The 23114-nt window shown below is 42.1% G+C and overlaps 1 protein-coding gene across 1 annotated transcript in view; it reads right to left on the minus strand.

Annotated features, from left to right (window-relative positions):
- Positions 1-1965, minus strand: part of LOC135101432 (unconventional myosin-IXa-like) — an 88704-nt gene extending 86739 nt beyond the window's left edge. The window contains exon 1 of the mRNA XM_064005373.1: positions 1947-1965. The gene's annotated coding sequence lies outside the window, so the exon portion shown is untranslated. The remainder of the gene's footprint in view (positions 1-1946) is intronic.
- Between the last annotated feature and the right edge of the window lie 21149 nt (positions 1966-23114).

Here is a 23114-nt window from a genome sequence, read left to right on the forward strand (position 1 = left end):
TCTAATTCACAGTTATTCACGCACTAAAATCGTCTAGATGTTGATGTCGCCATCAACATCTCAATTATCACCATCTACCTTCCTAATTATCGTATGCATTATCACACCACATCACTTAGCATTATCACACCACATCACCTAAGCACCATCTACTTTCCTAATTATTGTATGCATTATCACACCACATCACTTAGCATTATCACACCACATCACCTAAGGACCATCTTCTTTCCTAATTATCGTATGCATTATCACACCATATCACTTAAGACTAAAGGCAAAAAACCCTACAGCGTGGATGCAGCACGAGAGGGAGAGCACGCCATCAGTGGTTTCGTGTATCAACAGTGAAGGAACCGCTTGCTGGGTGAAGGCGGGGCCGGTGCCAGTACGTCATGTTCCCTTTCCTTCTGGACGCTGCTCTGCCCTAGGCGTCACTCATTCTGAACGTTAAGTGTGTGTGTGTGTGTGTGCGTGTGTGTGTGTGTGTGTGAAAACAGTTTTGGGCTTCTTCGGTGGAATAAAGAAGTTGTATCTACGAAACGACTACAGTGACCTCTGAGTCCTTCCCCCACCCAGTGTTTTTACTTTCCTTGTTCCGCCACACCACACACAGCCTCGTTATGCACGGCTATCTCACTGACATTTTCCTATTTCCTTAATAAGATGAGGCTTCCAAGCGAGCAATATTCCTTTTTTTTTTTTCATATTCACTGCCGAGGAAGCCGATGGTGAGAACAACCACGGGACACAATGCAGCGGGGCACTTTAATCGTTGGCAAGTGAGGTGGGGTGAAAAGTACGAGTAACACAATGCCCGTGGCTGGTAACGCACATAATTAACCTCATGTCCTGAACGCGAAATGAGTAATGTAGTAGTGCCGGTGGTGCTGGTGGTGTCGAGAGATGATGAATACACGAGCCGTGACTCACGCGGGATGTTGCGTCACCACATCAGTCGTATCACAAGAGCCTCCCTTGTGACGAGGAATTAACTTCAGGAGCTTCATTAGAACACTGTACGCGTGAGATGAAGGGAATAAACGTGTGGCCTCATTTGTATATCTCATTGTTGTAACATCAAGATCATAAGTAAAATGTTCATGACACACTTACTGTAGTGGGTTATGTTAGTGAATACAATATGCCTAAACAGATGGTAGCAGGTCCGAAGGCAAGTACTGTGCTTTCCACTTACCAGTTCTTACCAGTTAGTGTCGTTTCTTGTTGGTGGTTCGTCGCTTTCTGTAAGATGTGAGCAAGTGCAGCGAGTCAGTAATGACCTCAAAGCATTTTATTCAGACATAAATGGCACTTTCCTGAGTTCCAGAGTGTAAAAGAAACCAGAAGTAGGCGCCACTGTCTTCGAACCATAGCTTTCCCTTCTTAGATAACTAAAAACACTCTTCCGCTCTATGATTATCTTCATAACCTTGAGCGACTTCTAGCACTATGGATAAAAAGAAAAAAGTCCTTGAGGAGTGTTTATCCTTCGCTGAGGCGCTCGCAGCCTGATAATTACGAACATTGCAACACGAGCTAGGCGCATTTCTTTCCTTATTCGTCACGGAAAATTGGTAACAAAAAGACAAAAAAAAAAGATAAAGACACTTCTTTGTTTACTGTTACATTGGAGAGAGAGAGAGAGAGAGAGAGAGAGAGAGAGAGAGAGAGAGAGAGAGAGAGAGAGAGAGAGAGAGAGAGAGAGAGAGAAAACGCCTTACATGCAAGTCTGCAATCATAACAAGTAAACACACTTTTCTATGTAGGTAATGATGTACAGTCAGCTTTACGTAACATAAGGCAGATTTATCTCCCTCTTCCCTTCACTTCACTTCACTTCCCTACTGAACACACTGGTTGTTTCGTGTCACTTATGTCGGCAGTGGAGCGTGGAAAAAGAAAAAAAAAGTACAGAAGCATTATCGCTCTACAGCAACTGTAACCTTTCCGACTCCCTCCCAGTGACGTGTGGGGAATGACGAGTTGGCCAAGACTGTGGAGGACGTTACACACACACTGGTTATACCGGTAAACATTTCCCTAAAGGTCCTCAATAGTACATTTTCCAGAATTATAAACCATTCACTAGAGTAGGCAGGATATGAAAAGACTGGTTAACTAGTGTGGACCATCTATACACCAAGAGGTGAATGATCCTCAAGTGAGGAGCCCCAGTCTGTGGCTATGGTCCAGCGGAACAATTACCCACATGTCGCCCGGATAGACCACCAATGATTGCGACATTATGCATTATGAAGTTAAGTGGAGCACCGGGTAAAGGCACCACAGGCTGGGACCAACCATCGCTGTGCCCCCCCAAAAAATAGTTAAAATAAATTATATATATATATATATATATATATATATATATATATATATATATATATATATATATATATATATATATATATATATATATATATATATATATATATACATATATATATATATATATATATATATATATATATATATATATATATATATATATAGGATATTTATAAATTTATAGGATATTTATAAATATTTTCAGACACCTTACCTAAGACGAAAATATAATATAACTGAGATGAATTTTCAAATCAAATTACACATTAACGTTATTTAACGTTATTTTAATCTCACAAACCATAAGAGTCTTTCAAAACTTATGCACAACTGACGCTACAATATTAGCCTTGAAATTTGATTGCACCAGAAATTAAAGGTTCTGGAATCTTGAATTAAATGTGTATCGACTAGTTACAGACTGATTAGAAAATATTGTTTTAGTGTATGTCGCTCCCCAGCGAAGAGTTTCACTTCTCGCTGGGGAGCGACATACACTAAAACAATATTTTCTAATCGATCTGTAACTAGAGAATACGATTTGTGGAAACCATCTAAATGAGCGAAGAAAGTAAAAAAAATACACGTAGAGGACTGAAGAGGTGAACGTTAAGAATATTTCTAGATGATGGGGAAAATTATCACCAAGGTTAAGAAAACAGACTATAATATCAAAATATAATTAAAATTATAAAATAAAAAAGTGAAAAGAAAATGTGACTGAGAGAAAATTTAATAATAAATGCAGCATAACTGACTGCTTCCCAAGATTTGCCGCGGCAGTCACGGCGGATACACCAAAGAGGAGACGAAGAGATGCAAGAGAAAAGTTTACAAGCAGAACTTGGCAAAGATTGCCACCACGCCGTGAGTCATGAAGGCTGGCGGCGGTCTTTATCATGGAATAAGTGTTTTGGGGACGCCAAGCAGCACAATAAGATTGTTGCGTTGGCCTATAGAAGAATATTAAAAAATACAATTTTCCACAAATTTCACTTCATGGTTTATGAACGCGGAGCCCCACAGAAGTACAAGAGCGTAATCCGGGCTAGAGATAAATAGGAAGATATAATGCAAAACACAGCTAAGGGAGAACAGAAAAGTTTATTTTCATGTCACGAAAGAGCGTTTCCGCGTATACAAATTATGTAGAAGGCTGACTATTTTCGCCCGTCGCCGATTTGCTGATAGTTCTGAAACTGATATGTTACCACGTGTGGTCATTCCTTCGATTACAGCCACCGACGAGTGAAGCACCGCGGGATATCATAACCCTGGAAAAATGGTACACACATAACACTGTAGAAATGAGGCCGTGTCAGCGTCCCATCCAATGGTGTATACGGGCCTTGAGAGAGAGAGAGAGAGAGAGAGAGAGAGAGAGAGAGAGAGAGAGAGAGAGAGAGAGAGAGAGAGAGAGAGAGAGAGAGAGAGAGAGAGAGAGAGAGAGAGAGATTACTCAGGGATAACTTAGTGAAAGGCTGTCAGGCTGACCACGATCCTGCGTGGTTTCAGTATTCCTCCATGAATTTATGCATACAAAGACTAACGTGCTGCAGGCACCGCGAAGCCAGGGGTGAAGGGTTAGCCGAGCTGTAGCTTTGAGGACACGCACGATACTCATTTTCGCTCAGGACTCGTAATTCAAGTCGGTCAGGTTCCTGGTGGCGGCCCCGGTGGGTATCAGGGATCCACACTCCCTGCAGCACGCCTCTTTTCAAGTTGTTACTGGCTGGTGTCAAGCGCCTTCCTCCCCCACCCCCACCCACCACCCCTCGCCTTGCTTTACATAACTCGCCTCAATTTATGCAGGGTAGAATTCTGTTAATTCTCATTTTCTCATTACTGGAAGGAACATTCTGCATGCCTCACACCTCCCCTCGGTCTGAATGGACCCACTAAGACAATACTCAAGCTTGTCAAGACTCTTAATATAGCTAAATACATCAATATTTGACCAGTGCCCCTTTGCTATTAGTAAAGCCTTTTTTTGTACTTTGGTCCAGTGGATAAACCTAGGTCACGTTAATTAAACGGACGAAGTTCAGTTAATTAACTGAGTAAAAACGAACATTACGTACTGTAGTAGCAGTAGTAGTAGTAGTAGTAGTAGTAGTAAATCATCCTTATAATAATAATTCCCCGTGTGGTCTATGGACGGCCTGGTTGCACACTCCGTGAACAGGTTGAACGAATACCACCGCCTTATTTTCTGCGCATCGTAAAACGCAACTAAAAGTCTCAGGGAGGACTGGAACGCTCCTCCTCTGTATCTGTATTCCCACAATATCTGGGCGACCTTCCTTTAAAGGGGATCTTAGCCTGGTGAGATTATAAGGATAACTAGATGATTATAATAATAAGAGGAAATAAAAGCAAGAACACTGGTACACACACACACACACACACACACACACACACACACACACACGTTGCCAGCAGATGTCAAAACTAGAACACGTGCCGCTCTTGCCTCCTGTCACTGTCCCCCGTGACCTGATGGTGGCTGTCAGTGTTTGTCAGTGTTACCTGCTGTGTACCCGCATTCCCGACGCACCTCATCCTCTTCTTCCTTGCCCTCTGCTCCCCTCCCTTTCACCCATATCAATGTGTGTGTGTGTGTGTGTGTGTGTGTGTGTGTGTGTGTGTGTGTGTGTGTGTGTGTGTGTGTGTGTGTGTGCGTCGTCACTTCCTCCAGCTCTTCTTACTTGTCAACACAATTTTCCCACATGTTAGTGTTACTGTACACATTGTTTCCCACAAATGGACGGTAAACATAATCAGACATCTTTCTTGCTTATTCTTTATGCATTGTGGAGTCTATGACAATGGGCTGATGGCACCGCGCTTTGTCTCAGTGGACAAGACCAAGGCTGTTGCTGCCCTTCACCTCAGGGAAAAGTCTCCCACCCATCAAGCCTGACTAAAAATATACCTTGGCATCCTTCTAAATAAGTAAAGAGAGAGAGAGAGAGAGAGAGAGAGAGAGAGAGAGAGAGAGAGAGAGAGAGAGAGAGAGAGAGAGAGAGAGAGAGAGAGACGGACATATAGACAGAGGCTCAGACAAACAGACAGAAGTGTAGACAAAACAAACAGATAGACAGACAGACGCGAAGAATGAGACACAGAGACACAAAAAAAAAAAAAAAACATGCAGACAAACAAACAAAACATATCTTTTTTTCGGCTACGTCTGCCACTTGTCTGCCTGTCAAAGTTGTCACAAGTGGCCGAACTATCAACGGAGGTATGATGGTGGTGGTGGTGGTGGTGGTAGTGGCGGGAAGGGAGACGCTGTCAGGAGTGTCTGGCTACCTGAACTTCCTTCTACTATAAATATCCTGCTCGTGGAGAAGACGCTAATCGTTTTCTGTCACACAAAGAAGAAAGAAGAGAGGGGGGAAAGAAGAAAAAGAAGAATGAGGAGGAGGAGGAGGAGGAGAAGAAGAATGAGGAGGAGGAGGAGGAGTAGGAGAAGAATGAGGAGGAGGAGGAGGAGGAGTAGTAGTAGGAGGAGGAGGAGGAGGAGGAGGAAAATAATAATAATAATAATAATAATAATAATAATAATAATAATAATAATAATAATAATAATAATAGAAAAGGTTATCTTCATCATCATCAACAACAACAACAACAACAAGAACAACATGACAACTACGAGGACGACGACGACAAAACAGAAGAGGAAGTAGAAGAAGAAGAATGAAAAAGAAAGAAAAAAAAAGAACATCGACAGTAATGATGATGATGACGACAATAACAATGAAGATGATGATGATGATAACGACAATGAAGATGATGATGGTGATAGTTGTTAATGCCAATGATGAGGAGGAGAAACAGGAGGAGGAGGCCAACAACGATGAATAACCCATAAAAAACCACGAAAGGTCAAGACTTATGACATTTAGTAGCACCGGAAGGAAAAAAATAAGCTAGATACACAATACAAACGACCCAAAGAACACCCATTCACCAACACGACATGCGCTGAGTGACAGGTCAGGTGAGATGAGCTTACGAGTGAAGACGAGGACGAAGACAGTGGAGAAAGAGAACAAGGAGACGAGAGAGAGAGAGAGAGAGAGAGAGAGAGAGAGAGAGAGAGAGAGAGAGAGAGAGAGAGAGAGAGAGAGAGAGAGAGAGAGAGAAGGTAAGGCGTACGTGGGTGGTGGTGAGGGAATGCGAGTGAAAGAGGCCTCACATAAAGGAAGCGAGTGGTGATAGTGAAGGTGCGAGGTGGGCGTGAGAGCCGTGGGGAGGGGGCCGTGAGTGCCTTCGGGAGCGGGGCGTGGGTGCAGGTGTGCCAGTCAGGTGCCAACGCCGCCACCTAGACCCGCGTTCCGCTGTCGTATTTAACTGGTCGTATCTCTCCTTGATTTTCCTTTACTATACTTATTCCTATTCCCCCCCCCCCCGTCTCTCTCTCTCTCTCTCCCTCTCTCTCTCTTACAGACACACACACACACACACACACATTTACTCTCTTATCTTCCTTCCTTCTCTGGAGCTAAATTGAAGATTGCGATTTACATGTGATTTTTCGTCCCCACTCTAGTGGTGGTGGTGATGGTGGAGCGCCCACACACTGCCCGGTCAGGAGGTATAGAGGTGGAGGGCAGCGAAGGTCTTGCCAAGGACTCATATAATACATTATAGATCACTAGTATGTCACATTTTTTCTACCTCCACGTTTAATGAGGCGAGGTTGATGGCGTCGCACAAAGGACATACGGGTAATAAACACTGGCAGTATAGTTTTTTTTCTCCTAGCCAATTTTCTTCATATTACTCACATTATCACGTTGGAAAGGCAGCTGTTGTTGTACATGGCTTCCTGACATAAGCACAACGAACTACACATGATTCCAATAGTAACTTTCCTCAGAGTTCAGCGATAAGGAAATGCTGTTTTAAAGCTCAACACTCGTATCTGTACACAATAACGCACTACATCTTTTCATCTATTACTTGTTTTCTTCTTTGTTTTTCCTTCTACGTTCACTGGGACGCACTGAGTAATGTCTGCTTACGTCCTCCTCCTTAAACTCACTTCCTGCCGTTCTGCACCTGAGGCGGGTGAGGACTGAAGAGTGAGGGGAGGGAGGAAGAAGAGGAAACGTTGCAGGATCCGTGAGTCTTGGAGGAAGAAGCGAGTGGGAGGGGCGGGGAGGGGTAGGTGCAGGGGAGGGGCTGTGTATAATGTGCGCTTCCCCTGCGTCAGTGTTCCGTCATCACTTGGTATAATCATGTTGTGCGTCTCGTGTTTCCGAGCGTTCTTGCAACATTACGTAAGCGTATGGATATTCTCACCAGCAAAGTTCATCTCTGTTGTTTGCGTTTAAGAACAGGAAGGTGCGAGCTGTGTGTGTGTGTGTGTTTGTGAGTGTGTGTGTGTGTGTGTGTGTGTGTGTGGGTGTGTGTGTAATACGAGTGTGTGCTACGCGTGTGCCTGTGTTGCCTGGCAGGTGCTTATACCGCATGCGTGTTTTCGAAGTGTGGCGTTTGTGTATGAAAGAGGTATGAATGTGTGTTGCTTGGGGAGTGGGTTGTTCATTATACAATGTAATTGCTAAACAGCTCCGTGCCTGCTTAGGAACAGACTCTGTATGCGAGCATGTAGAGGATGTGTACGTGAATGACGTGTGTGTGTGTGTGTGTGTGTGTGTGTGTGTGTGTGTGTGGTGTCTACGTGAGTGCATGCGGGAGAAGCTGATACAAAACCGCAACACACTTTTCTCTCTCACTCACTTTCTTCTTCCTTCCCTCCCTTCCTCACTGCCTCCCCCTCCTCCACTTTTCCTTGCGTCACTTTATAAGTCCGGCAACGTCAAAAAAATTGCTCCTCTCTCTCCTCCACGCTCCTGAACACAAGCGTCGCGTCTCAGCCCGGGGGAGGCAAGGGGGCGACTCCTATGTGGCGACGGGGAACCCTCGCTGCATACGTCACCGCGATGGAAAACATTCGCTCCTGGCAAAATTAACTCCTCCGACCGGGAATTCCTGTTTCTCTCCACTGAACGGGGCTTCCTTCTGGGGTGGGTGGAGACCTCTTCCCTGTTACCAGCTCAACAGCGGTTATTCTAAACTCAAGTAAGAAAACTGATCTGTAATCGTGTCTGAACTAATTATCTTCTAATTAATTAGGAAGATCAATAGCAAAGGAATTGGCTGTTTACTTTTTTCCTCTGTGGCCTTCTTGTCTCGTTTAATTTTTCATGAGGCCACTTTGCAAAACTCTGGTAACGGGATGTCTGCTGTATTTACAACATTCACGCTCAGTGTAGCTTTTTTTTTACGTCCACGCAGAAAATGTGCATCATCATTCACCGACATTCCGGCAGAGTCACACTGGTACTCCTCTAAGCACTCCGCGGCTGGCACACCTCACACACTCCAACTACACACTCCGCTCCCCTTCACTCCTCCATCTTGGCCTGATGCGAGGCGGCCAACCACCACAAATACGTACTGCATGAGGCAAAATAATAATGATAATATTGGGCAAAGTGCAACTATAATTATTCGAGTTAAGGGTGTGTAGACGCGTGCTGCCAACGCTCCTTGCCGCCCCACCGATCCCTCATCCTGCCACCACGCTGTCCTTGCCACCGACTCTTAGTGCTACTGATGTGTGTGTGTGTGTATGTGTGTATGCTCGTGGTAGTAAGCTTTCGACAGATGAGGGCAGCTATGAAACCAAAGAAACTGATTTACAAGTTTTCCTTTCCACTAAAAAAAAAAAAAAAGTCCTTAGCATTGTTCATACTTTCTCACACCGCAGGACAGTAGCATCAGTAGCGTGCTTGCTGCTGACGGCCAGTCCCTTGTTCAGTAAATGTAGTTCATTTGATGGTATGACGTAAAAACTTGATTCTCTCTCTCTCTCTCTCTCTCTCTCTCTCTCTCTCTCTCTCTCTCTCTCTCTCTCTCTCTCTCTCTCTCTCTCTCTCTCTCTCTCTCTCTCTCTCTCTCTCTCTCATCGCCACGCCCTGCTTCCCGCGTCCTTCTTCGCCGTCACGCAGCTCGGGCATCGTCAACACTCACAAGTAATGATCAAGGACACCTGCCTACCTTCATCGTGCCTCGACGACCATTTCGCACCCTGCACTCCACGCACCCTACCTACGTGCACTCCTCACTCCTCACTCGGCCCTCCACCACCGCCGCTCTGCCTTCTCTAATCTCATCCGTTCTTTCATGACCTTTCATTCTGCCGATCCGTCTTCGTTGTTCACGTGTCCCTTTACGTCTATATTTAATCCCATCTTCATCTTTCCTTTTTGCCATTCTTTTTACGTTCATCTCAACGTATTTCATAACAATATAATTTTGTGTTTCCTCTTCTTCCGATACGTAATGTACACAAGCTTAGTTAGTCATTATCATCTAAATATACTTTTTCCATCATTGCTTTCTAATTTTCTATTCACTACTGTTATGTAATTATATAATTCTTTTTTAATGTTTCTCCGTCGTTATTCATCTAATATTAATTTTCATATTCTGCAAGTTATTTCTATATATTTATATTTTCGATTACTCCCTTTAAATTTTCTTTCCAGTTAGTCTAATTTCTCGGTGTCTTTTACCCTGTTGCTCCTTCATGCAGCTGCCATTTCTGAATTACATTGCCCTTTATCTTTATAATTTACCTATACATCCTTCCAATACCACGTTACGAACTTCAGAGGTTCTCTTTAACCAGTAATCACCGATATTCGTTAATTATCTAACCATGTGAGAGGCGTAGTCCTGCAGCAGATTAACATGGCTGCTGAATAAGGGTGAAAATGAAATCTATAGCAAGGATCATCTTTCTTACCACAAGGCTCCCCTCTCGCTTCAATATTGTTCTCATCTCTCATCACCCTCTCTCTCTCTCTCTCTCTCTCTCTCTCTCTCTCTCTCTCTCTCTCTCTCTCTCTTGGTTAAGACGCCACAACAATATCGTGTCGTAACAAATATACATACAAAAAAAAAAGGTGCAAATACATCCATACAGCAAGAGACAGGATGAAAACATACGTAGACAAATTGATGACGGAACCTGTCAGGGGCGCATAATGAACACTTGGCATTCGTTCAGACGGTGATATATGCCACCACTTCAAGCTCACGTTTCCTTACAACACTCCCCTTGTGCGAAGTCGCCACTGAAGGTACGATGAATAGCTAAATTGTGGATGATTTCAAACAATTATACGAGAATGGAAGAATCAGTCTACACAAAGGCGAAATTCAGTGTAAACATCCGTGTTGCTGTTTACACTGTTCTGCACCTAGAAAGTAAACCAACCTCTTGGCATGTCACCTTGGCCAAACTCTTGTCACGGGTGTCTCTTGGTTCATTGCTACCTCTCATCGAGTGTGAGTTTGACACACGACTGCGCCCCCTCCTTTCTCACATGGTGCTGTTTACGAGTACTCGCTCCAGTGATAGGAAATGGTTACGTTGAAGCGTTGAAAAGTTAAGAATATAGTGTATGTATACTCTCTCTCTCTCTCTCTCTCTCTCTCTCTCTCTCTCTCTCTCTCTCTCTCTCTCTCTCTCTCTCTCTCTCTGGTGATTATATTCGCCATGTAATTAATTTCTTTCCTTCACTGTCGTCCTCAGCCATCTGTAACATCAAGCCAAAAACCGACCTACGGACAGTGTCAGGGATGTTCTCGAATGTCCTACACACACACACACACACACACACACACACACACACACACACACGCGCGCACATGATACTTAAGCCACTCACTCTCACTATGAAAATCATCAAACGTGTTCATGTGTGTTTTTATTCAGATGATGGATATAAAGCAGCATTACCTCAACATTATTACTCCGGGAGTGTTAGAAATATGGAGGTGAGACCCAGTAATACCTGCAACGTGAAGCTAATTGATCGCCATTGTTGACTGAATTATACATTAAACTCTCAATGCATTTACCTTGAGTATTTTTCTTCTTCTACTTCTTTCGATTGTAAGTAAGCACTCAACATATCCCTTCTACAGCAGAGCCAATTATTCGCATATTGTTTACATTCACAACTGGGTAGATCAAAATACCAGTACGTGATTTCGTGACAAGGATGAAAAATTGAGACAACCTAGAAGGAAATGTGAGATGATGCAAGGAAATACTGACTCGTTGACTTGTAAAGACCTAACACATCCAGGGGAGAGATAGGAGTGTTTTGGCTGCAGTCTTACGTCACTGCGACGGAGGAAGCACAGTGACGAGGTGCCTGAGGTGGAGCAATGTGAGAGGTAAGTAAGCACCACACCACTCTCACTTGTCTTTTTCAAATATATGAGTGAATTGTTCTTTCAAAATTTGTTGATTAGCATGAGAGAGAAAGAGAGAGAGAGAGAGAGAGAGAGAGAGAGAGAGAGAGAGAGAGAGAGAGAGAGAGAGAGAGAGAGAGAGAGAGAGAGAGAGAGAGAGAGAGAGATTACGAGGCTACTATTACATAAGGTATAATATGATTTGTCTTTCGCTCCTGCCACTGGGCACGTGGGAATTGCTACTGTGCTTTGCCGTTGTTCCCTCTGCCACGGCTTCATCCGTATCTAATACAGGTACGTCAACTAACCCTTTCTGCTAAATGTGCATAGATAAAAATATTGAAATTTTAATCAATAATTGATTTCTCTTGATCCCCGCACTCCTGCTGACACTCGTTAGCACCCACTACTATTAGCTACGTCTCTACATGAAAACGTAGTGAATTTCTAGACAATAATTAAGTGCTCTTGATACACTTTTTTTCAGTTTACGCACGTTAGTAGCTAGCATATTAGCCACATCTATATGAGCAAACAGTGAATTTCTAAACAATAATTGGGTTTCCTTGATCCCCACATTTTCCTGTTTTACACACAATAGAAACTAGCATATTAGCCACATACAAACAAACAGTGAATTTCTAGAGAATAATTGAAATCCCTTGATCCACATGTTTTACGTTAGCACCTGGATGTGTGCAGCCCACCCTCCTGCAGGTTCCAGCAGGTGTGTACACGGTCCCTGCCGAGAGCACACGCGCTGGTGCGAGGAAACAGTGATGCAACATAAATCTCAAGTGGAACCGTATTATGAAACCTCTCAGGGTTTATTTCGACTACTTGTACCACGCGTTAGTGAAAGCTGGCTGTATTTTTAGGAGTGGTTTCATGGTTCTAATGATGGTTTAACAAGGATTTTGGATCATTGATAGGAAAAACACTCATATGAAACCGACTAATCATGTCTGTGGCCTTTAAAAATGGTCTTAATGAGATAAGAAAGCGTATCAAAATGCACGCAACAGTTATTTATGGGGAATGGACCATAATAATTTTGTGCCCACTTGTGCTTCGTTACTCTTGTTCGCTGGCTTTATATAACACTGCTCCATATTAAGACAGGAAAGGTAGGTAGCACGACCTTCTGTACATTACTGAATGCCCTTACAAAACTTAACTCTGACTGCTACGGGTTTTCCTCGAACTTAAAAAAAAAAGGTCTGGGAAAAGTTTAGAAGGTGCAATTTCGAAAGATTCCGCTGACAGCAAGGGTGATGGAGTTGCTGGAACCTTTTAGCGCCACTAGTTCTGCTTTTTGCTCAGTAAGATGGACTATTTACTCACATGAAGCAACAAGTGTCCTAGGTTCGTATTATCTAACGTTTCTGTGTCTAATCTCAACTACTTTTAACAAGTTTTTGGTGGGAATTATTAGAGGTTTTTAATAGTGTGGTTGTAATTCTTATGATAGTTTAACAAGTGTTCTATATCGTTAACAGGAAAATAAAAACCATGCGCGAGAATCCGACTAATCATCTCTGTGGCGTTTAAGAAATGAGAGACCAAAACGTTTAAGGATTCGAGCCATTGTGTTGTTAGTGGTCAGATGATTCACTTAAGCAATCTTTCTCCGCCTGTAATCGCTGTCTGTCATATTGCTCTCTCTCTCTCTCTCTCTCTCTCTCTCTCTCTCTCTCTCTCTGATACCGCTGACTATCTTATCGCTTCAGAGCACTGAGTGCCGCGCCTCCACACAATGCTCTCCCGCCTCACTCCGTGGCAACACGTCCAAGGGGCATGGAGCGTGCAGAGGACTTAACCTTACTATATCCCTCTCATAATCTTTCAGTGTATAGTTATAAAAGTACTTTACGGTCTTAGAAGTTGTTTACACAAAAAAAGTTAATGGTATGTTCGATCTTGTTTCACTGATGACAGAGAGAGAGAGAGAGAGAGAGAGAGAGAGAGAGAGAGAGAGAGAGAGAGAGAGAGAGAGAGAGAGAGAGAGAGAGAGAGATTGTGCATACCTATTATATCTAATAAACTCAGAATAAACTGACTAGAAAAAAAATAGTAAGATCATACTCAAACAAACAATCAGAAGCGCTAACCAATTAATATAGAAAGAAGCAACCAGTACATTATGGACAAGTCAGAAAACAACAACGACGTTCTACACTAGCTGGCGAAAACAAGTGCAGACAACAGATGAGCTGCGATTAACAAGTAATGAATCAAAATATCCCTATATTACATCAGCCTTAAAAGAACGGCGATATTACAAAACTCGAGACGGGATGCGATAACGTTCAAGAGACGAGGCTTATGCTCAGGTGGTCCCAGTCAAACAGTCCAATCTGTCATGTGCGCTCCATGATAAGTGGCGCTGCTCAACAAGCAAGTCAGTGCCATCAACGAAGCCTTCCTCGCGTCACCTCTCATTGCGAGTTACGAATTCATGTCTGGTATTCGCTTTTTATTGCCTGGGATTAGGGTCAAGGGATGTGTGTGTGTGTGTGTGTGTGTGTGTGTATGTGTGTGTCTTGTGTACTAATGGTTTATTGACCGATGGGACAGTCATGGTGAATATATTTGCCTGGCTGCAGTAGACAGGATAAGAGCCAAGTTCGTCTTGTCCTGTCACCATAATGTGGAATAAATGTCATACTTTTACGTAACTCAGTCTTAGAGTGATAGGTGTCCCATGCTCAAACCACGGGACCGTGAGCCTCTGTTACGTTGTTTGGCTCGTTGGCGCCACGGATCTTCTGTGTTCCGGTGTTTAACTCAACAATAATAATAATAATAATGAAAATAGCTTGTATTACATCCGTGTCCATTTCATTTCGATTACCAAGGGAGCGAATATTTTTTGACATGAAATTCTACCGTCATCCTTATTCATAAGATCCTCTGTCACCATTCCCTACTTTCATAACTATGAGTGATTATAATCAGTCCCCTTCCTCATTTTCTTCCAACGTCATCCGTTTTAGTTTATCCAATTTCTTTAACATGATACTGTACTAAACATTAGCACTAATGGTACCAATTTAAAGGCATCTTTATATATATATATATATATATATATATATATATATATATATATATATATATATATATATATATATATATATATATATATATATATATATATATATATACGAGTATATATATATATATATATTGGCAGTCTGTACAATCCTCCAGTTGTCATTATTCACAGATCTTTCTGGTGCCACTGCCACCTATACTGCTTTCTATTATCACGCCGGTCTCTTCTTTGACTTAGCTGCTATTTTTCTTATAGCTCATCTTATTCTGTGTTTTCAAAACATGGCATTTCTCGTCACTATTTTTATTCATTTATCTATTTATTAGTTTTATTTATTTATTTTATTTATTGATCCTTTTTTATTTAATTATTATTTTATTATTATTATTGTTATTATTATTATTATTATTATTATTATTATTATTATTATTATTATTATTATTATTTATTTACTTATTACTATTATTTATTTATTTATTTTATCTATTTATTCTTTTTTTTTGTGGGAAGCCCTCATGTGTATAAGATGCCCAAGCCTTCCTGTAGTTCATTCCAGCTTCCATTATTTGCGATTTATTTTACAAATTTTGCATAATCAGCAAGTAAGTTTCTATACTCTTTTACTCATTCCAGCACATGGTGTGTGTGTGTGTGTGTGTGTGTGTGTGTGTTGACAACCGCAATGATTGGATGAAAGAGAAAGTAAGACATTAGTTGTATGTGTGTGCTTGTGTGTGTGCATGTTAGGTCAAGAAACATTGTGTATCTATATTGATAACTTGTTGCTTCTGTGATATGTGGTATGTGATAACGGAAGCGATAACGAATCAATAAATATGGGTAGATAATGCGCTCATCTTGTTCACACACACACACACACACACACACACCATTTACCAAGAAGGCGAAAACATATGACAAGAAGAGCAGAGCGTTGTGGTGGCCTGCAGTGGAATGGCGTGCGGAACAGCAGATCGGCCTTGGGAGCCCGTGAAAGGTGGGAGTAGCAGTCGCTGTCTCCTCCCTCTCTCCTTGTCTGGCTCAATCTGCCAGTGAGAACTGAGAATAGCCGTCGGAGCGGAGACTTAACACACACACACACACACACACACTTTTTAACACGGGTCAGAGCTGATAATGTTTGCTTAGAGACATCGAGAAGATAATATAAATCCTGTATGTATACTCGTAGACCGCTGGTGCTGGCGATGGGCAAATAGAGGAAGTGCACAAGTATGTAATATCGGCAGTGTTACTGAATGGGTGACGACGTTATTCTTTTGTTTTCGCGTCCAACATTTTTATTTACGGTAGCAATAGCTAGAATACCAAAAAAAAAAAAAAAAAATACAACTTTCACGTGTTCTTCATAGTTGTAAGAGTATGACTATGCTGGATGAGAGTCCGTATGGCTACGTGACCAAATGATCAACACACCAGGGAAGCCTTATATCTTTACGATGCAAACGTAAGAACATATAAAATGGCATTCATCGCGGTGGCTTTAAGATACAGTTAAGTATCATGCGCCTGGCAGTGCGCCTCAGCACACGCCCGTCTCCAACGGACGAGCTATCACTGATTACAGCAGGTATCAGTCAAAGGATTATAAGGATGATTTTTGTACTTTTGCGTCCGTAATAAAAATGGTTATAACATTTCTGTTACTGAGTTTGCCCAGGTTTTTGTGTTAATTTGCCGACTTTTCTCTCAACTTCCGCGCACTCAGCCTTGAGAGGAGCTCAATAATTATTGTTCTTCATTCATTGTCGCCATCCGTCATTGTCTCCCAGCACTGTCGATTCTGAACGTCGTAAACGAGCAGTCCAGTGAAACCAACAAACGGGAGCTCTGGTGATCATTGTCATTACTCAATCGCAACTATTTGCACAGATTTGTGCCGCGAGAATGACTGGTAAATATTTTTTTTCATAATGGTTTGATCTACATATTTTTTTTTTCTACTAAAATAAATTAATTATACTGCAAAACATATATATTTCTTATTTTATACATGTGATAGACCTGCAGACATGAACTGCCGAACGAAGCGTCAAATACTTTAGTCATTCTGCTCCATATGAGACACTCACGTTTATCAGACTGACAAGAACACAGTCAACACAACGCTGGAGCAGTGCAGCGGAAACCAAGACAGCTACTTTAGGGAGCGCGGAGGCGTCGACAATGATGACAACGAGTGAACTTTTTTATTCCTGCGGGTTAGGAGTTGGGGGTTTGGGGGAGGGATTTACGGAGGCGCGAAGGTCGTGCTCCGCGATAACAGGCAAGGGAGGAGACAGCTTCCTGTTGGAGCTGAGGCGGTGGCCCTGACAACAACTAATACGCTTGTGTCCATTCAAAAGTATATTTTCTTATGGTAAATAAAGAAAGCAAAGAAAAGAATCTCAACATTTGCCTATGAAAACACACCGTTCAAATTAGATCACACTGTCCGACCCTCGTTTGTCATCGTTGCGACTACGTAAGTGGGTCTGCAATCCTAGGAAAAATTCGTGAATACTTCAAATATATGATGATCTAACAAAGATACCTAAGTCAGCTGCTGCTCAGAGCACTAAAACCATGCCAGCTACGATTTCATGATCCTAGAAAATTAAACATTCTCTCTCTCTCTCTCTCTCTCTCTCTCTCTCTCTCTCTCTCTCTCTCTCTCTCTCTCTACTTACATGACATTTAATTCATATCACACATATCTATGTGCGTGTGTGTCAGCATGTGCACGCATCCGGTAAGAAGGGCAGCATTTCATCATGGTGTCACCACATGTTCATAATTACCGCCTCTGCGAGGTGCCGTAGTGGACTCGGTATTTGTCGACGACCCAAAGTAGTTTCCGGTTAGGACTTTAGTTTCCTTCAACAGCCTGAGTGTTGCCGCACCTCGCCCTTTAGAAAGTGTAGGGTGTTGTGTCAAAGGTGTACCTAATGTGCACCAGTTGCATGCACAACAAATCAGGGCAAGATAAATATGAACCGATGACATAAAACTCGATCTCAAACAGGCGCGGCGTGATCGTACCAACTCATCAGTTTCAAAACAACACATTTGAAACACATTTACACACTGAGATTCACATGCAGAAAATAACTGATAAAAAATAAAGAAAGAAAGAAAGAAAGAAAGAAAGGAATTCAGATGCAAATGCATATGAGATATTTCCAGGAAAATTGAGTGAATGGGATGACAAACTTTTCCCACTGCATTTACACTGATGATTGTTAATTATGTAAAACATATACCATAAGGTATCAGGCCGCAAAGTAGACCAAACTGTTTCTGTAAATCATAGTATTTGTAAGGAAGTTGATATATTTTATTAAAAAGATTTTTTCTTTTTTTTTATGTAGGAAGGACACTGGCCAAGGGCAACAAAATCCAATCAAAAAGAAAATGTCCACTGAAATGCCAGTTCCATAAAAGGGTCAAAGCAGTAGTCAAAAATTGATAGATAAGTGTCTTGAAACCTCTCTCTTGAAGGAATTCAAGTCATACGAAGGTGGAAATACAGAAGCAGGCAGGGAGTTCCAGAGTTTACCAGAGAAAGGGATGAATGATTGAGAATACTGGTTAACTCTTGCGTTAGAGAGGTAGACAGAATAGGGGTGAGAGAAAGAAGAAAGTCTTGTGCAGCGAGACCGCGGGAGGAGGGGAGGCATGCAGTTAGCAAGATCAGAAGAGCAGTTAGCATGAAAATAGCGGTAGAAGACAGCTAGAGATGCAACATTGCGGCGGTGAGAGAGAGGCTGAAGACAGTCAGTTAGAGGAGAGGAGTTGATGAGACGAAAAGCTTTTGATTCCACCCTGTCTAGAAGAGCAGTATGAGTGGAACCCCCCCAGACATTTGAAGCATACTCCATACACGGACGGATAAGGCCCTTGTACAGAGTCTCAGAACACCTAACTTCATAGAAGCTGTTTTAGCTAGAGATGAGATGTGAAGTTTCCAGTTCAGATTATAAGTAAAGGACAGACCGAGGATGTTCAGTGTAGAAGAGGGGGACAGTTGAGTGTCATTGAAGAAGAAGGGATAGTTGTCTGGAAGGTTGTGTCGAGTTGATAGATGGAGGAATTGAGTTTTTGAGGCACTGAACAATACCAACTTTGCTCTACCTAAATCAGAAATTTTAGAAAGATCAGAAGTCAAGCGTCCTGTGGCTTCCCTGCGTGAAATGTTTACTTCCTGAAGGGTTGGACGTTTATGAAAAGACGTGGAAAAGTGCAGGGTGGTATCATCAGCGTAGGAGTGGATAGGACAAGAAGTTTGGTTTAGAAGATCATTAATGGATAACAAGAAGAGAGTGGGTGACAGGACAGAACCCTGAGGAACACCACTGTTAATAGATTTAGGAGAAGAACAGTGACCGTCTACCACAGCAGCAATAGAACGGTCAGAAAGGAAACTTGAGATGAAGTTACAGAGAGAAGGATAGAAGCCGTAGGAGGGTAGTTTGGAAATCAAAGATTTGTGCCAGACTCTATCAAAAGCTTTTGATATGTCCAAGGCAACAGCAAAAGTTTCACCAAAATCTCTAAAAGAGGATGACCAAGACTCATTAAGGAAAGCCAGAAGATCACCAGTAGAGCGGCCTTGACGGAACCCATACTGGCGATCAGATAGAAGGTTGTGAAGTGATAGATGTTTAAGAATCTTCTTGTTGAGGATAGATTCAAAAACTTTAGATAGGCAGGAAATTAAAGCAATAGGACGGTAGTTTGAGGGATTAGAGCGGTCACCCTTTTTAGGAACAGGCTGAATGTAGGCAAACTTCCAGCAAGAAGGAAAGGTAGATGTTGACAGACAGAGCTGAAAGAGTTTCACTAGGCAAGGTGAAAGCACGGAGGCACAGTTTCGGAGAATAATAGGAGGGACCCCATCAGGTCCATAAGCCTTCCGAGGGTTTAGGCCAGCGAGGGCATGAAAAGCATCATTGCGAAGAACTTTAATAGGTGGCATGAAGTAGTCAGAGGGTGGAGGAGAGGGAGGATATACGATCCTCGGCCATTACTGACTCACCGATGAGTAAATGTTGATGCCAACATGTATCCGTCTATTTTTATCTGCATATCTTCTACCTATCTGTCTATCTACCTATCTATCTTAAGAATCACGTTCTATTTGTTATCAAAGAGCAGCCTACAAAACATAGATGTTACCCACACATAAAAGAGAAAACAGACTAGCTACAGTCGTGGAAGAAAATGGTCTTTATATTTGGTGGACTATACTATACAATCAAGCCAGATGCTCGAAGATAAATAGTCCAGGATTAAAATGGTTGTCTTTCAAAATTTTTAATAAAAAAATAATTACATGCAATTTTTAATAAATAAAAAAAAATTAAGTCTGGTCGCGCACATAAGTAAGTAAATTAATGCGTAATTTAATTCTCTCATAAATCACGAGGCAGTATTTTGTAGTTGACGTTTTCTTCTTTGTAATTTGTTTCCTTTAAAAGCACGAAGGTTTACGAGCAAAACGACTCTTCGATCGCCACTCCCAGAAAAGCAGACAAAAGTGTTTCAAAAGAAGTAAGGTGCATTTAGGCAATTCCTGAAGGGTCTTGATGCTCCTCTACTGAAGGAGTTGAAATAGAATAAGACAATATTCTAAAGTTTACTCATGAATGAGATAAGGAAATGAAAAAAAAATTATTCTTTAAATGTTAAAATGGACCGAAGAGGGAACGGAGTAGATAGTGAAGAGTCCTGACAGCGAGGTTGTAATTTGATTGATTGGTTGATTGATCGACTGATTTAAAAGCGTTAGGTGGAAAGAAGAATTGCATACATGCATTTAGCAAGTTAAAAAGAACAGCAATTATACAAGGTGTAACACGAGTTTCTACGGATATTGCCAGAGGTAAAAGTAAGTCGAAAATGTTCTATGCACATTTTGAGGTGTTGTTTAGCCGTAGTGTGAAATTTTAATGTGGCCTGGCGACAGATGCAACGGTTGGGCCTGTCGGATATCCATGGCAGGCTGTCCGTTGTTGAAATTGTGAATTATTCAGTCAGATTTCTACAAGTTTTGGACGTTTACCGGTGATTTACCGATAAACATTACACCACGATAGTATGGATGCAATAAATGACAAAATAAAATAATAGGCTGAGTGGCACCATGTACTGCCTGCTAGGACAGAGAGTGGGAAAGAGAGAGGCTAGCAGCAAATTAGCTGGTCAGTCACACACAGATAACGTCGAGACAGTGACAAGGAATACGTTCAGTTTATATTGCATAACATAAAGTATTGTGAAGAGTGTGGACATGGTGTTTCTCTGCCATAGTAACCCGCCTGACCCGGCCGCTGTATCTGTCGGCAAGCCACATTTGACTTTCACACCACGGCTAAACAAGGCCTCAAAGTGCTTATGGGCATAGAACATTTTCTACATAAGTTAACCTGTACCTTCACCTCTGGCAATATCCGCAGAAACTCGCGTTACACCCTGTGGATTAACAAATAATATTGATGATGATAATAATAATAATAATAATAATAATAATAATAATAATAATATTAATAATAATAATAATAATAATAATAATAATAATAATAATAATGATAACTGATAATAATAATAATAATGATAACTAATAATAATAATAATAATAATAATAATAATAATAATGATAATAATAATAGTAATAATAATAATAATAATAATAATAATAATAATAATAATAATAATAATAATAATAATAATAACAATAATAAATAAAACTAGAAAAAAAGTTGACTATGGCAAGCGATTGAACAGTTAACGATTGAACGCTAATCAGTTAAGAAAAAAAAAAAAAAAAAAACGAATTCATAAGACGAGTCGCTTTTGATCCTACTCAGTTTAGTGTCGTGGATCCGACACCTCGGAATATGAGAGCCGTACTCCATACATGGAAAGCAAAGAAGCAACGCATCCGATGCAGGATATACTTAAGCTCGTGGAGTTTTGTTTAGCAGGAATAGAGGCATGACATCTCCAGGTAAGACTTGCAGTAAAGAACAGCCCATGTGGAAAGATAGAACAATGGAGTGCTCTCACATGAAATAAATGTATCTCCTGTATTAAGAGGTAAACTATTTATTTCTTAGAACATCTTGGGCAAGATCATATATATATATATATATATATATATATATATATATATATATATATATATATATATATATATATATATATATATATATATATATATACTAGATTGTTAATGAATACAAGCAGGTTATCAGTGAATAGCTTTTGAAATTAATATTCTTAAGAAATCATTATAATCAGGAATGTTGACGTTAATGTGGAGACAATGTGAGAGAGAGAGAGAGAGAGAGAGAGAGAGAGAGAGAGAGAGAGAGAGAGAGAGAGAGAGAGAGAGAGAGAGAGAGAGAGACCCTGGTGTCCCCCATCCGCGGTAAGCACTCCCCATCATGGAAGAGTCACCACGGAGTGCAAGGAGTATGCTGACTGTCCTCTCAGCAAATGTTCGCGGCCTCCGCACAAACATTGGCGACCTCACCCATAGCTTTATCCTTAGGCACAGCGTGGACATCGTTGTAGCCACGGAAACTTGGCTAAACGATGAGGTCGAGCCGTCTTTCGGGAGGATCCGAGGATATACCCACTGGTCCTGGAAGGACAGGCATGAGCGAACTGGTGGCGGCGTCGCTGTCTGCTTCCGTGAAGGGATGCAGGCCCAGACGTTGCAAGTGGATACGCCAGCGGTGATGGAGGCACTGTTCCTCCAAATAGTGACGAGGGATGGCGCAGGACTGCTGCTATGTGCCGTGCACCGCCCCCCGCGCCAAGGACCCGGGCCTATAGAATTCCTCACAGATAACATGGACGACATAATGATGAGGCACCGCTGCTCACAAGTGCTCATCGTGGGTGACCTGAACCATCACCTGGAGCGGGACGCCAATGAGAGCCTCCTAACTGTGCAGGGCCTGACGAATTACGTCAGCTTCTCCCACTCACGTGCAGGGAGGGTCGCTTGACCCCGTCAACACTGATGTGCAGGACGGGGCTGTTGTCTGCCATCAGCTTGGGCCTGTGGGAAGCTCAGACCACTGTGCTGTCCTGACTCACATAAACGTGAGAGCGGCACGTGATGAGGCCACAACTCGCTCCATCTGGCTGTGGGATCAAGCCGATTGGGCCTCTCTGCGACAAGCTCTGTGCATGACTGACTGGAACAGTCTACTCTGTGGAGGAGCAGAGTGCAAAGCACGATCCATCACCGCGCGCATACTCGCTCTGCAGGAGAAACACGTCCCACGACGCTGCTTCACCTCCAACCCTTGCCCTTGGTGTGGAATGAGGCACGCGTGGTGCCAGTCCACAAGAGGAACGCCAAGTCTGATCCAGGCAACTACAGGCCAATCTCCCTACTGTCTGTGGTGGGCAAGGTGTTCGAGAG

Source organism: Scylla paramamosain, chromosome 6, assembly GCF_035594125.1.
Source record: "Scylla paramamosain isolate STU-SP2022 chromosome 6, ASM3559412v1, whole genome shotgun sequence".
NCBI lineage: Eukaryota > Metazoa > Arthropoda > Malacostraca > Decapoda > Portunidae > Scylla > Scylla paramamosain.